This window comes from Lissotriton vulgaris, chromosome 2_2 (assembly GCF_964263255.1).
Source record: "Lissotriton vulgaris chromosome 2_2, aLisVul1.2, whole genome shotgun sequence".
NCBI classification, from domain to species: Eukaryota; Metazoa; Chordata; class Amphibia; order Caudata; family Salamandridae; genus Lissotriton; species Lissotriton vulgaris.
In genome coordinates this window covers 35,820,267-35,832,447 of record NC_141688.1, presented here as the reverse complement: position 1 = coordinate 35,832,447, position 12,181 = coordinate 35,820,267, and the positions used below count along the sequence as shown (strand labels likewise).

Genomic DNA, 12,181 nt, shown 5'->3' with positions numbered 1-12,181 from the left:
GGTGGACACCAGTTGCTTGAGTCCCAGGTTGGTGAGGTTGTCGAGCAGGGTGCTGGTGTTGCGGTCGTTGTTGTTCTCCAGATGGAAGTTGAGGTCTCCCAGGAGGATGTAGTCAGCGGAGGGGAGGGCATGTGGGCTGACGAAGTCGGCGATGTCCTCGCTGAATTGTGTGCGTGGTCCAGGGGGTCGGTAGATCAGGGTGCCTCTGAGGGTGGTGTTCGGGTTGGTGTGGATCTGGAAATGCAGGTGTTCGGCGGTGGTCAGGGAGTTGTCGGTGCTGGTCGTGAGACGGATGGTGCTCCTGTGGATGATGGCGATGCCTCCTCCCATCTGGTTGGCGTTTCGGTCCCTCCGGACGATCTTGTAGCCCTCTGGGATGGCGATGGCGATGTCGGGAGCTGAAGAGGCGTTCATCCAGGTCTCCGTGAGGAAGGCAACGTCTGGAGCTGTGGTGTCGAGGAGGTTCCAGAGTTCGATGGCATGTCTGTGGATGGAGCGGGTGTTGAGCAGGATGCACTTGAGGTGGGTACTGCTGGTGTTCGGCTTGGTGGGTGCTGGTGCGAGGCAGGTCCGGATGCAGGTGAACTTGCAGGCGTGGCAGCTGAAGGGTCCGTGGGTACGTCGTGGAGAGGCTTGATGGCATTCTGGGAGTCGGCCGGTGTTGAGAGCGGTGAGGGTGGCGGCGGAGTACGTCAGGCGGGTCGGTCGGGGTCTTCGTGGGCCAGGGGTCCTGGCGCTGGTCGCAATCCGGTCGCGGACGGGCTTACCTTTGGCGCGCCTTCGGCGCGCCCGCTGCGCGTGACCGCTGCGCGTCCGCACGGTCGCCATTTAAGGCGAAGTGCGCGGGTGGGCGGAGCAGCTGGGAGGCGGGAGCGGGGAGGGAACAGAAGAGAAAAAGGGGCGGGCCAATGTCGGTGGCGGGAAGCGAGAGCGGAGGGCGGCGAGGTAGGCGGCCAATCAGGAAGGAAACTGGACACGGCACAGGGGATACAAAGAAATTAACAGGCACAAATTTAGGGCAAAACAAATAAAAACGGCAAAATACGCGAGCAGACGGCAGAAACAGACAAGCACAAATTACGGGCAAAACGAGGAAAAACAGCAAAATACGCGAGCAGACGGCAGAAACAGACAAGCACAAATTTAGGGCAAAACAAGGAAAAACGGCAAAATACGCGAGCAGACGGCAGAAACAGACAAGCACAAATTTAGGGCAAAACAACTGGGAAACCAGAGGGGAGCGACCACGGCGTCAGCGAGGCAGAAGGCAGGCAGAGGGGAACACACGCAGCAGCTGGTGGCCGTGCGGCGCGGGGGTGTCCCACAAGAGGTGCAGAGGAAGAGATTCTGAAATGTGGCTCTGATCGTGTTAGGCCAGAGACGAGTTTCTGAAATATCACTCTTGATCGTTTATGCCATTATAGGGGTTCAAATGGATTATAGCCGTATAGGGGCATAAGGTCACAGTATTGATCAGGGTCCTAGATTAGAACGCGACACCCACTCCATGAATTTATGTCCATCAATTTACTAAAAACTATAGCAAAAGATGCATGTGTAACATTACCCACCCCAAAATACATATATACATTTGAAATGGCGTATTCGAAATACATGGATGTACTGTACGTCATTAAGCATAGAAATCATTCAAAATTATAGCATATGTAATAAATGAACGATTTTGCGAAAAAATTACACATGAAATATCTCTTAATACATAAAAGAAGTGCGAGATAATTTCATCACATATAAATGCATTGCTGTAACATGTGATAGAGGCTGATGTAAAGTTATTATGTCTCTAGATTTACCTACAAATAGAAGCTTCTGTTCTTTATGAATAGGTCTACTTTAAGCAAAGAATTTTTGTGCCAGAAAAAGGTAAATATTTTTCAAAAAATGTTCAATTAAAAAAATCTTGGCGAACGGGGGAATAGAGTTCCAAAGTTTTCAGCAGTTTTTGTTGATCAAAACTGAAGGCCGAATTCAGAGTTCATGGGAAAGCTGTGTGTCGGAATGCTTTTCTAAAGTTATTGTTTCTGTTCGGGGGAGAACATCATATCAGACAGGCTCTCAAAGAATTGGTCTACAAAATCAGGTGACAGTTCGACCAAGTTCGATAGTGCTGTAACTTGGCAGGTGTGAGATTGATTGCTATCATCAAAGTCTGGATCAGCAATGCTCACAGAAGGTCGTACCTGGGTGATGTTGCTTTTATTTCTCGCTCCACTGTCACCACCTAGTCGTAGCACAGGAGTCTCAACGAATGCCGTCATCAGGACTGGTAGCCACTGGGGACAACACAATGCGTGAGCCGTTACTGGACTTAGCAAAGTATCGATATCCATTGGTACTGCTGATGGAAGTGCAAGACAGATGTCCAACACGCACTCATCTCCGCATAGCATACATCGAAGCACAGGTAAGATGCAGGTCAGCCATATATGTCTGAATGAAAGAAACCAGGTCATGTTCAGATCACTCAGCCTGGCCAATCCAAGGACTCTAGTTATGCGGTCCCGGTAGCGTATTGCTAGTATCGTTTCTTCCATCCTTGTAGGAGTCATGTCTGAGTTTTGGCTTGCCATATCGGAGCAGGAGGGTCAAAAATAAAATGCCTGCTACAAGTCCTAAAATCAGGGGTATGCCGCCAAAGACTGAATGGACAAAATTAGGAATGATTCCTAGAATTGCTTTGAATGGTGTTAACAGTCCCGTAAAAATCGTCTTAAATATGCCTGGGATGCCTGTGGCACTAGACATGTTAAGGAGTTGGCTAAGCATTTCTGTGAAATGCACGGGGCAATTTGTTGATAAAAGGTCATGTTGTCTTTGATGTTTTGTCTCTTTGATGTTTTGTCTCTTTGATGTTTTGTCTCTGATGTTGTCCTTGCAACTAGGAGTTCATACGTCTCTTTTGATGACGTGATGGGCACTGTTGTCTGCAAAAGCACAGACTTCATTCTGCTTAAAGTATCAATTCGTATAGAAGAGAAATTCAAACGAGGCCATATGGGAGTCTCAGTGTCTCCAGGGCCGTTTGGAAACAATGGTTGCATACAGCATTTGACCATGGAAGTTACGCTTACGAGATATGCTTTCCCTGGCAAAAGGCCAAACAGCTGTGATCCGTTATTAGAATGTAACTCCCATTCGAGAGTTGCATAAAGAAAGGCTCTATCTGCGTTGCAGGTGTGACATGTTGGTGGCATGAAAGGTTGTTAGAATTTCATTCACAGGCTCTGTGTAAATTAATACCCTGGCACAAAAGTATACCGCTTAGTGAATGTTTACAGTTTTCACCACTAAGAAATACATGTTTGTTGCTGTCACTATAGCATGTGTGTGTGTATGGTAATTTCCATGCTGATTTAATGTACCCTTTACCCAATCGTTCATACTGGCCAGTAGGTATGTATTCAAGGCATTTTTTAAATCGAAAAGTTGTTATTGGAATTGTGATAATCCCGTGTATTATCCATTCAATGACAGGACTTTCTGACATTGTCAATGGTAATCTCTCAAGTTTTTCGATGCTCAGGATTGTATAGTCTGCTCCTTTCAGTGCCAAGCTGATTTGTTTATCAGTAAGGTTAAAGATGGAAAACAATGACGTTGTGTTGATTAAACGCCAAGGCACATAGCCTGAAGGAAGATTTTACAGCGTCCAGCCTAACTGTACAATAGAACGCAATTGCGACTGGCCATGCTGTAACATTAGCAAGTCTTTGTCTATTATATCTATGGCAGATGATACAATACTGTCCAGTGAATATATTCTAGAGGACAGAGTCATTAACCCATTGTCCACTACAGAAAGTGATTTTTACAAATGAATACGATCAATTTCTCGTATTTTTTCAGCTGTTTCAATTTGTGTGACTTTCCAAGCCTGGTTGTTAGCTGCATATATACTGGTCGCTATGAAACGCTTTTGACGCGGTTTGCGAGGTCCCATAATGAAATCGCGCAAATCAGCACCATCTTTAAGTAAAGATAAGTGTTGCTTCATTTCAGCCAGTGTGGATGATTCTAGCCATTCAAGGCACAGTTTCCCTACACTGTATGTTGTTACTATCCCTGGATGTTGTCTCTGGGAGTATCTAGGGTCTGGTCTGGTCATTGTTAACCCCTGTGTTTTATTCAGGAATCTATCTTGACAGTTATTCGTGTCAATAGGCCAGATTAAACACTTTTTCCAATCAGGATGTGTTCTGTTTAGATGTAAAATTTTAGATACGTCTATCTCAATATCTGTTGTTGCATTATCAGGTATTGGCTTCGGAATAGACGGTTTGTTAAGGTCTTTGATCTTAGCTAGGCCAAGACAGGTTGTTTGTTGAATTGTTTCATTTAAAAACAGTATTTTCTCTGGGATCATGCAGGCTCAAAATAGTGCTTCTAGGCCTTGTAGCTGCCACTCTTTTGTACCCCAGATTGTTTTTGTTTCAATGTTATTTTTCCAATAATCAAAACCAAATGTCATCATTTTTTCATAAAATGCTTCTGAACATATCAATTTAGTATTTGTCAGCATTGTTTTCAACCCTGTTTTATCGAATAGTTTATAATAAAACGTTTCTGCATCACTGGTGTTAAACCCTGAGAAGTACTGAAATTTCTCATAGAATGTTTTAGAACTGCTTTTAGGTGGAGTAGCACAATGTTCCCATTGGTTATATTTAAAAACATTTCTAGGTTGTGCAGATTTATGCAAGTAATGATCACCATAGTGTGTGTAGCAGAACATCTGTTCATAACTAGACGAACCTTGCAAATAATCATGTTCTGTAAATCTTACTGACAACACTAAATCAGACATCATATTGTTAATACTTTCCAAATCCCAATCATCCGAAAATATACTCGGTTTTACAAAGTAAATTAAGGAAACCTTGAATTGATGAGGATATTTCAGGATTTCGACCGGACCATATATTTCATAGTCAGTTTTGTCCCATACTACCCCGCCGGGTATTGGAATGGCTGTGACATTTACTGTTGACAGTTCTCTTTTCTTCACGTGGGATGATCTGTGTGGTTTGAGGACTAAGTTGATGTTCTGACTTGCTGTGTCCATTGTGCTATATTTTCCTTCAATGAATTTTCCCAAACAAAGAACCATGATGAGCCAAAGCAGGAGGAAAAATATACCTAGACCAAACCAGAACTCTAACCATGGAGATATAAGGTAAATTTCCTTGAGTTGATGAAAGAGTTCTGTTGCTTTTTCTTTAAAAGTCTTTGTTTCGGGGGCGTGGCCAAGATGGCAGAGTGAGAGGACGCTTCTTCTCGATGCTCCCCGGCCCGACTAGGCCCGAGCCCTGAAATATAGCTCTTTCTCCCCCCTCCGGAGCTTAACGGTACGGGGAGAGATAGCGGAACCTGCAGAGACGACGCTGGTCGAGTCCTAGCCTCCGTTTAGCCTCAGGACAGCCCGTCGGACGGTGTTGAAGGTCCGACCCGGGAGACGCGAGAAGGAGGCGGCCGACCCCAGAGCACGTCGGCCGGACGCACGCCGCGCCCAGTGCCGCTTGGAGTGAGCAGCCGGTAGAGACACCACAACGCCTCGATCAAGTGGTCCTGGAAATTTGGAGGAACCACCGTAGTAGCCCCGCAGGAGCAGCAGAGTGTGACGCTTGAGTCCCGGCATACCCATCTGGCCGTCCCCGGGAGGGCATCGAAGGGACAAGGGTGCGGACCCGGGGCCTTGTGCGGAGCCTTCCCCCCCTCGGCAGGACTCCACAACTTAGGGAACGCCGAGGCTCGCAGCGACGCCGGAGTCCCCGGCGGCCCCACGCCCTGCATAGTCGTGCCCAGAGCGAATCCCGGCCATTAGCACTGTGACGCACGACGAATTTGGCCGAAGCCTAGAGGTGGCGGAATCGCCCTGAAGGGCTTCTGATGACTGCGACGGCTGGGGAGTCCTGCGCATCTACGGAGGAATCCACAAAGCCTCCCGAACAGTGACGGGAAGAGGGGACAGTCACAGGTGATCGTATCTTGGCCTAGTGGAGGCCGCGACAGACGGAGGCTAGTGAGGCCTACAGACGGAGTGCGCACCCTGCAATAGCTATCGCACCCGGACCCCCATGTGACAATCCCAAAAGTACTGGCCCCAGAAGGTACTTGGTGTAGTGCCGGTGGCGATCCACGGGCCCTTGTCTACCACGAGAGAGGCGACCCGGCCCGCATTCAACCCAAGATGGTGTTGGGCAAAGGCAACAAGCGGGGAGAGCATACTCTCCCGGAGATGCTCAGCAGATCCCAACAGAGGGGAGATAGGGGACCGTCTTCAGCAAGCCCGGCCGGCCAGGGCCTCGCAGAGTTCGAATGGAGGAGAGCCACCGGTCACGAGATCGTTTCTTGAGTCGCTGTTTAGCACCCCCAGAGACGATTTTCAGACATTGAAACAGGAAGTGGCGGGCGAAGTCCGGGAGGTGCGAAGAGAAGTGGAAGAGATCGGGGAACGAGTGGCCACAGTGGAGGGCACGAACCACCGTATCGATGAGGAGTTAGCCCTGCTACAACAGGAGGTGCTGCGCCTCAGAGAACAGCACCTAGATCTGCAGATGCATAACGAAGACCTTGAGAACCGCTCTCGGCGAAACAACATTCGAGTCCGGGGGGTTCCGTCCTCGGACGAAGGCACGGATGTGACTAGCTACCTTAGAGACCTGTTTCGAGCGATCCTAGGAGAACCACCGGAATTTCCAGTCAGGATCGACAGGGCGCATCGAGTGGGACCACCACGGCGAGCATCGGCACCCCCCCCCCGACATTTTGGCTTTCCTTCCGGACTACCCATTGAAAGAGCGCATCATGGCGGAGGCCCGGAAACAATCTGGGTTCACTTTCCGTGGCCACTCTGTGGGACTATATCAGGACCTGTCCGCCATTACTTTGCAAAAACGGAAATCATTTAAGATCGCCACAGACTTTTTGAGAGAGCACGAAACACCATATGCCTGGGGCCACCCGTTCCGCCTCATCTTTAGATGGAACGGCACCATGCACCAACTTCGTTCGCTCCAAGACACCTGTGAGGTCCTTGGGATCACGGCGGAGGAGGAAGACATGAATACACCGAGCGGGAGACGTGGCCCCAGAGACGGCTGGCAGAGGGTGTCACGGAGACGGGGAACGGCCAACCCCAGGAGGCCAGACTCGCCCACCATTAGAGCCAACATGGCGGATGCGGTCTCCGAGGCTGCCAGAAGCAACGCAGCTACCGGTGACGTGGCTCTTACAGCATAATGATGCTCCGGGGGGAGAACACCACAGCCTTACTGGAATAGCAGGTTTGGGTCTTGGAGGGCGGGGGGGTGGGGGGAAGTGGGGAAGGGGGTAAGTGGCTGGACGTCCACATTGGTAACTCACCCCAGACTTGCCCGAGGGCATGACTGGGACTAACGTTTGTTTGGATTTTGGGGGTTTGTTGGGGGGAGGGGGGAGAGATCCTTTGGTTGGTTGCATGAAGGGTGTGTTGGGGAGTGGGGGGTGTTGCTGGGAGGGGGAGGGGAGGGTTGGCCAGTCTGGGAGTTGGGTGGGGGGGATTTGGGGGGAAACACTGGGTCCGTCCAGTGCAACTGTGCTACTCATCACAGCCTGGCTGTGCTTCTACACATCACCTACACCGTGCCTACCCCTCTTAGGCCGTGACACATCGCGTCTGCCTTGGTCTAATCCACACAGATGAAGGCTTTCACAGTGGTTAACCTTAACGTGAAGGGGTTAAATAATCCTATCAAAAGAAGGGCGGTTCTTTCTTTATTGGAAAATACCCACGCGGATATTTGTCTTCTCCAGGAGACACATCTTTTGGCCAGAGACTGCCAGAGGATGCGCTCCCATAAGTTTCCCACTCAATTCTTTTCCTGCAATACCGCTAAGACCGCTGGGGTCGCACTTTTGATATCCCACAAGTTTAAGGGGGAGATTCTACATAAGTTTGCTGAGCAGAACGGCAGGCTCCTGGCTTATAGGGTCAAGCACGGGGGACTGACTTTCACTGTTGGGTCGATGCATAGCCCCAATGAACACCAGGAACAATTCCTACATTCGGTGGTGGTGGATATCACCGCCACACCAGATAGGCACATCATCATAGGGGGGGTCTGAATATGGTCTTCGACTCCTCCCTGGATAGGTCCGTGCAACGGCGTCCGCAGACTGGGGAGATCTCGCAGATGGGCAAACGCCAGCTGGAAGAGATCTCATTGACCTCTGGCGCTCCTTGCATCCCACCACCCGGGATTATTCCTATTATTCACACGCTCATAAGACCTATGCTCGCCTCGATCATCTCCTGGTCTCCAAACCGTTCCGCGATCTAACCATTGCATCAACGATAGGGGTTCTTTCTCTATCAGACCACGCCCCTGTTATGGCAGAGTTTCAATTGCCACCGATATCGCCGAGGCGCGGGGTATGGCGCCTCAGAGATACCTTGCTGCACAGACAGACGGTGGTAAAACATATTCAAGATTCAATTCGAGAATTCCAGGAGCACAATGATAATGGTGACACTTCCCTAGCAACGCAGTGGGCGGCACTGAAGGTGGTGCTCCGAGGGGAATTTATTGCTATCTCCTCAGCTGAGAATCGGGAGCGTCAGCGGAAACGTGAGGAACTCACAGGCAAGGTGCGAGAACTGGAACAGGTTCACCAGAGGACGGGGGCACCCAGAATCTGGAAGCAGCTTAAGGCAACGAGGAAGCTTTTAGCAGCCTTGGATACGGACAGGGCAGAGTATGCTGCATTGTGCTTGAAGCATGCGTAATATACTGGTGGGGACAGGTGTGGGAAACTCCTGGCACATAAACTTAGAGAAGCACACCAGAAGCCCTTAGTGAAGGAGCTAGCGACGCCCTCCGGGGAGTCGGTGACGGAAGATGACCAAATAGCCGACGGCTTCCGTCGATTTTATGCCGACCTCTATAGGGGCGAACCCCCGTCAGCACTGGCAGAGGAGACCTACCTGTCCTCGGTTGACCTTCCCTCCCTTGCTCCAGAACAGGCAGAATATCTCGAGAGGGATATTCGAGTGGAGGAAGTAATCACAGCCATTTCCAGGCTTAAACACGGGAAAGCCCCGGCCCCCGACGGTTATACCTCCCTCTTTTATAAGACTTTCTGCCCCATGCTGGCCCCGATCCTCACACGCCTCTTTAACTCCTTCTCCGAGCCTGGAGCTATTTCCCCGGATCTGCTTAGGGCAACGGTTTCGGTTATCCCCAAGCCGGGGAAGGACCGGACACAATGTGGCTCTTACAGGCCTATCTCCCTCTTGAATGTCGACCTTAAGTTGTACACTGGGATCTTGGCGGCCCGTTTAGCGCTTCATCTTCCGGGTCTAGTGGACTCGGATCAGGCTGGATTCGTCCCGGGGAGGCAGACGGTGGACAACACCAAGAGGGTAGTTCATGTTCTGGAGAAGGCCTCCAGACTACCCGGAGAAAGGATGTTACTAGCAGTCGACGCAGAGAAGGCCTTCGACAGGGTGCACTGGCCATATCTAGAGAGAGTTCTGGCGAACGTCGGCATTGGCGAGAAATTCCGCACTCTGCTGTTTAACTGCTATAAGTTTCCATCAGCAGTGGCACGGGTTAACGGTTGCAGTTCTCATCACTTCGTGATCGGAAGGGGTACCAGACAGGGGTGCCCATTATCCCCCCTCTTATTCGCGCTTTACATGGAACCTCTGGCCCAAAGAATTTGTCAAAATCCGAATGCCCTGGGAGTTAAGATGGGGGAGTACACCCACACTATCAGTCTGTATGCAGACGATATCATTCTGACATTGGAGGATCCGGGGAGGTCGCTCCCTGCTTGCATCCACGAGATGGAAGCCTTCGCTGCCATTGCGGGCTTTAAGATGAATATGGGGAAATCGGCGGCCCTTGACGTCTCACTCACCGTGGCCACCAGAACCGATTTGCAGAGGCGATTTCCCATGCACTGGTCGAAAGATCTGGTGCCTTACCTGGGCATTCTCCTGGCGCCTACACTACCTGCCATGGTGACTGCGAACTACACCGCCTTAGGCTCCAAAATTAAGGAGGAACTGGGTCGCTGGAGCAAGGGCACATTATCCTGGCTAGGTAGGATCGCCGCGGTGAAAATGACCATCTTGCCACAGGCGCTTTACCTATTCTGCGCCCTGCCACTGCAGCCCCAAAGGGATGGCTGCTTCAGACTCAGGCGGACATTGCGCGCTTCATATGGCAGGGCCGTAAACCCAGACTCAAGAGGACCTTGGCCACTCTGGCACCCGAGGCAGGGGGGCTCGGAATACCGGACCTCTGTAAATATTTTCAGGCAGCCCAACTAAGGTATCTGGTAGAGTGGAGCAAATGGGAGTCCGACAAACACTGGCTCTTTCAGGACCAGGCAGTTGCGGGCCGGACCTTGCAAGAAGTGCCCTTTCTGCGGCGGATACATAGCCCTTCCAATTTATATGCATCTTATATCACACGGGTCCTCTTGAGGGTGTGGGATGCCACAAATCTGACTCACTCACTTACCACTTTCCCCTCTCCGTTCACGCCCCTGATCGATAACCCAGAATTTAGCCCTGGCACAGAACCAGGGGCCTTTACACGTTGGCGAATGGCCGGGTGCCGGGCTCTTTTTCATTTGTATGGCCCGGAGGGCATAATCCCGTTCCCGGCACTCAGGAAAGAATATCAGTTGCCGGAGGTGGAACGGTTGCGCTATATGCAGGTGCGTCACTGGGCACTGCAACCACAGACTCGAGAGTCATCAGACCGGAAGCTTTTACCATATGAGAAATGGCTTGTAACACGCACCTCAGACAAAAAACTCATTTCGGACTTGTACAAATTCCTGCAGCCCTCCCCCTTCGACATCTATAATCCAGGTAGAGAACGATGGGAAAGAGAATTAGGGAGATCCTTGAGCCGTAAGGAATGGGACAGCATTGCATATAGGGCCCGATACTCTGCATATCACACTGGGCTAACGGAGACATTTACAAAAGTATCCACATATTGGTATTATACGCCCCAAAGGTTACACGAGATGTATCACAACATTGACGCCACCTGTTGGCGAGCATGTGGGCAACCGGGTACCCTCACTCATGTTTTATGGGAATGCCCGATACTAGCTCCCTACTGGAAGGAGGTTTTAGACTTGATTGACTCCAACTTTGAGATTGAATTGCCTCGTTTTCCAGCATATGTTCTGTTGGGCTTGCCTCTGAAGTCGCGTAGAGGGAGGCAAATTGCGATAGCACTGGGTTCTGCTGTACAAAATATACTTATTCACTGGCGCACTACCACACTTCCCTCCACCACAGGATGGTTGCATAGACTAAGGCATGTCCTGGGAATTGAAAAATTGTCGCTCATGGTGGCGGGAGAGGTGGAACAATTTAATGAACTATGGCAACCGTTTCACTCATTGCTTGTGGGGGAATTTACAGAGCTTACGTGCCCCAGATATCTCCGCCTGTTGAGGCTGACTACATTGGCAGACTTGGAAGGCCTACGAGCCTAGATGTGAGGGCACGGGAGAGAAGGGTGCGGTCTTTGGAGGGGTGGGTGGGTGTTGCTTTGGGGCACTGGACGGGGGTGGGGGGAAGGGGCATGGTTTGGTTCGGGGAGGTAGGGAGTTGGGGGGTTTGTTCACTTTGGAGCACCTTGTGGTAGCGTACGCACCAGCTATTGCATCTGAATGTACACTGCTTTTACAGGATCCTAACGCGCTGGTGCGCTATTATATGACTGTATCGGATGCTTGCTCCCATGTGTCTACTGTTTGTCTTTTTTTTTTGTGAATGCTTAATAAAATGCTTTAAACCTAAAAGTCTTTGTTTCTGGCATCACTTCGGGGTTGCTTTGATCCTCAGAAAAGCTATTGAAGTTGATGAAGTAGCCAGAGGCAGTTCTGTCAATTGTTGGGATTGTTCTTTCAATTTGTCTTTCGGTAGCACATTCTGATGCCACATCATTGTAGACTGGTGTTTCTTGATGAACTGTTTCAATCTGTGTTTCAAGAGGCACGAGTTCCATGGCTTTTTTGCGTAGTCCCTCTCTGTGCACTGCAGGCTTATCGAATGTGATTAGTCTTTCAGTTTGAACCTCTTGGATTGTTGCCTGTTTGGGTATTCTGTTGTTTCTCGGGAGTCCACTGGGCCTACTGTTGATTATAG

General features: G+C 50.2%; 1 protein-coding gene across 1 annotated transcript in view; it reads right to left on the bottom strand.

Annotated features, from left to right (window-relative positions):
- The window catches only part of BBS4 (Bardet-Biedl syndrome 4), a 481,469-nt gene that overhangs the window by 89,128 nt on the left and 380,160 nt on the right, over positions 1-12,181 (bottom strand). The window lies entirely within an intron of this gene.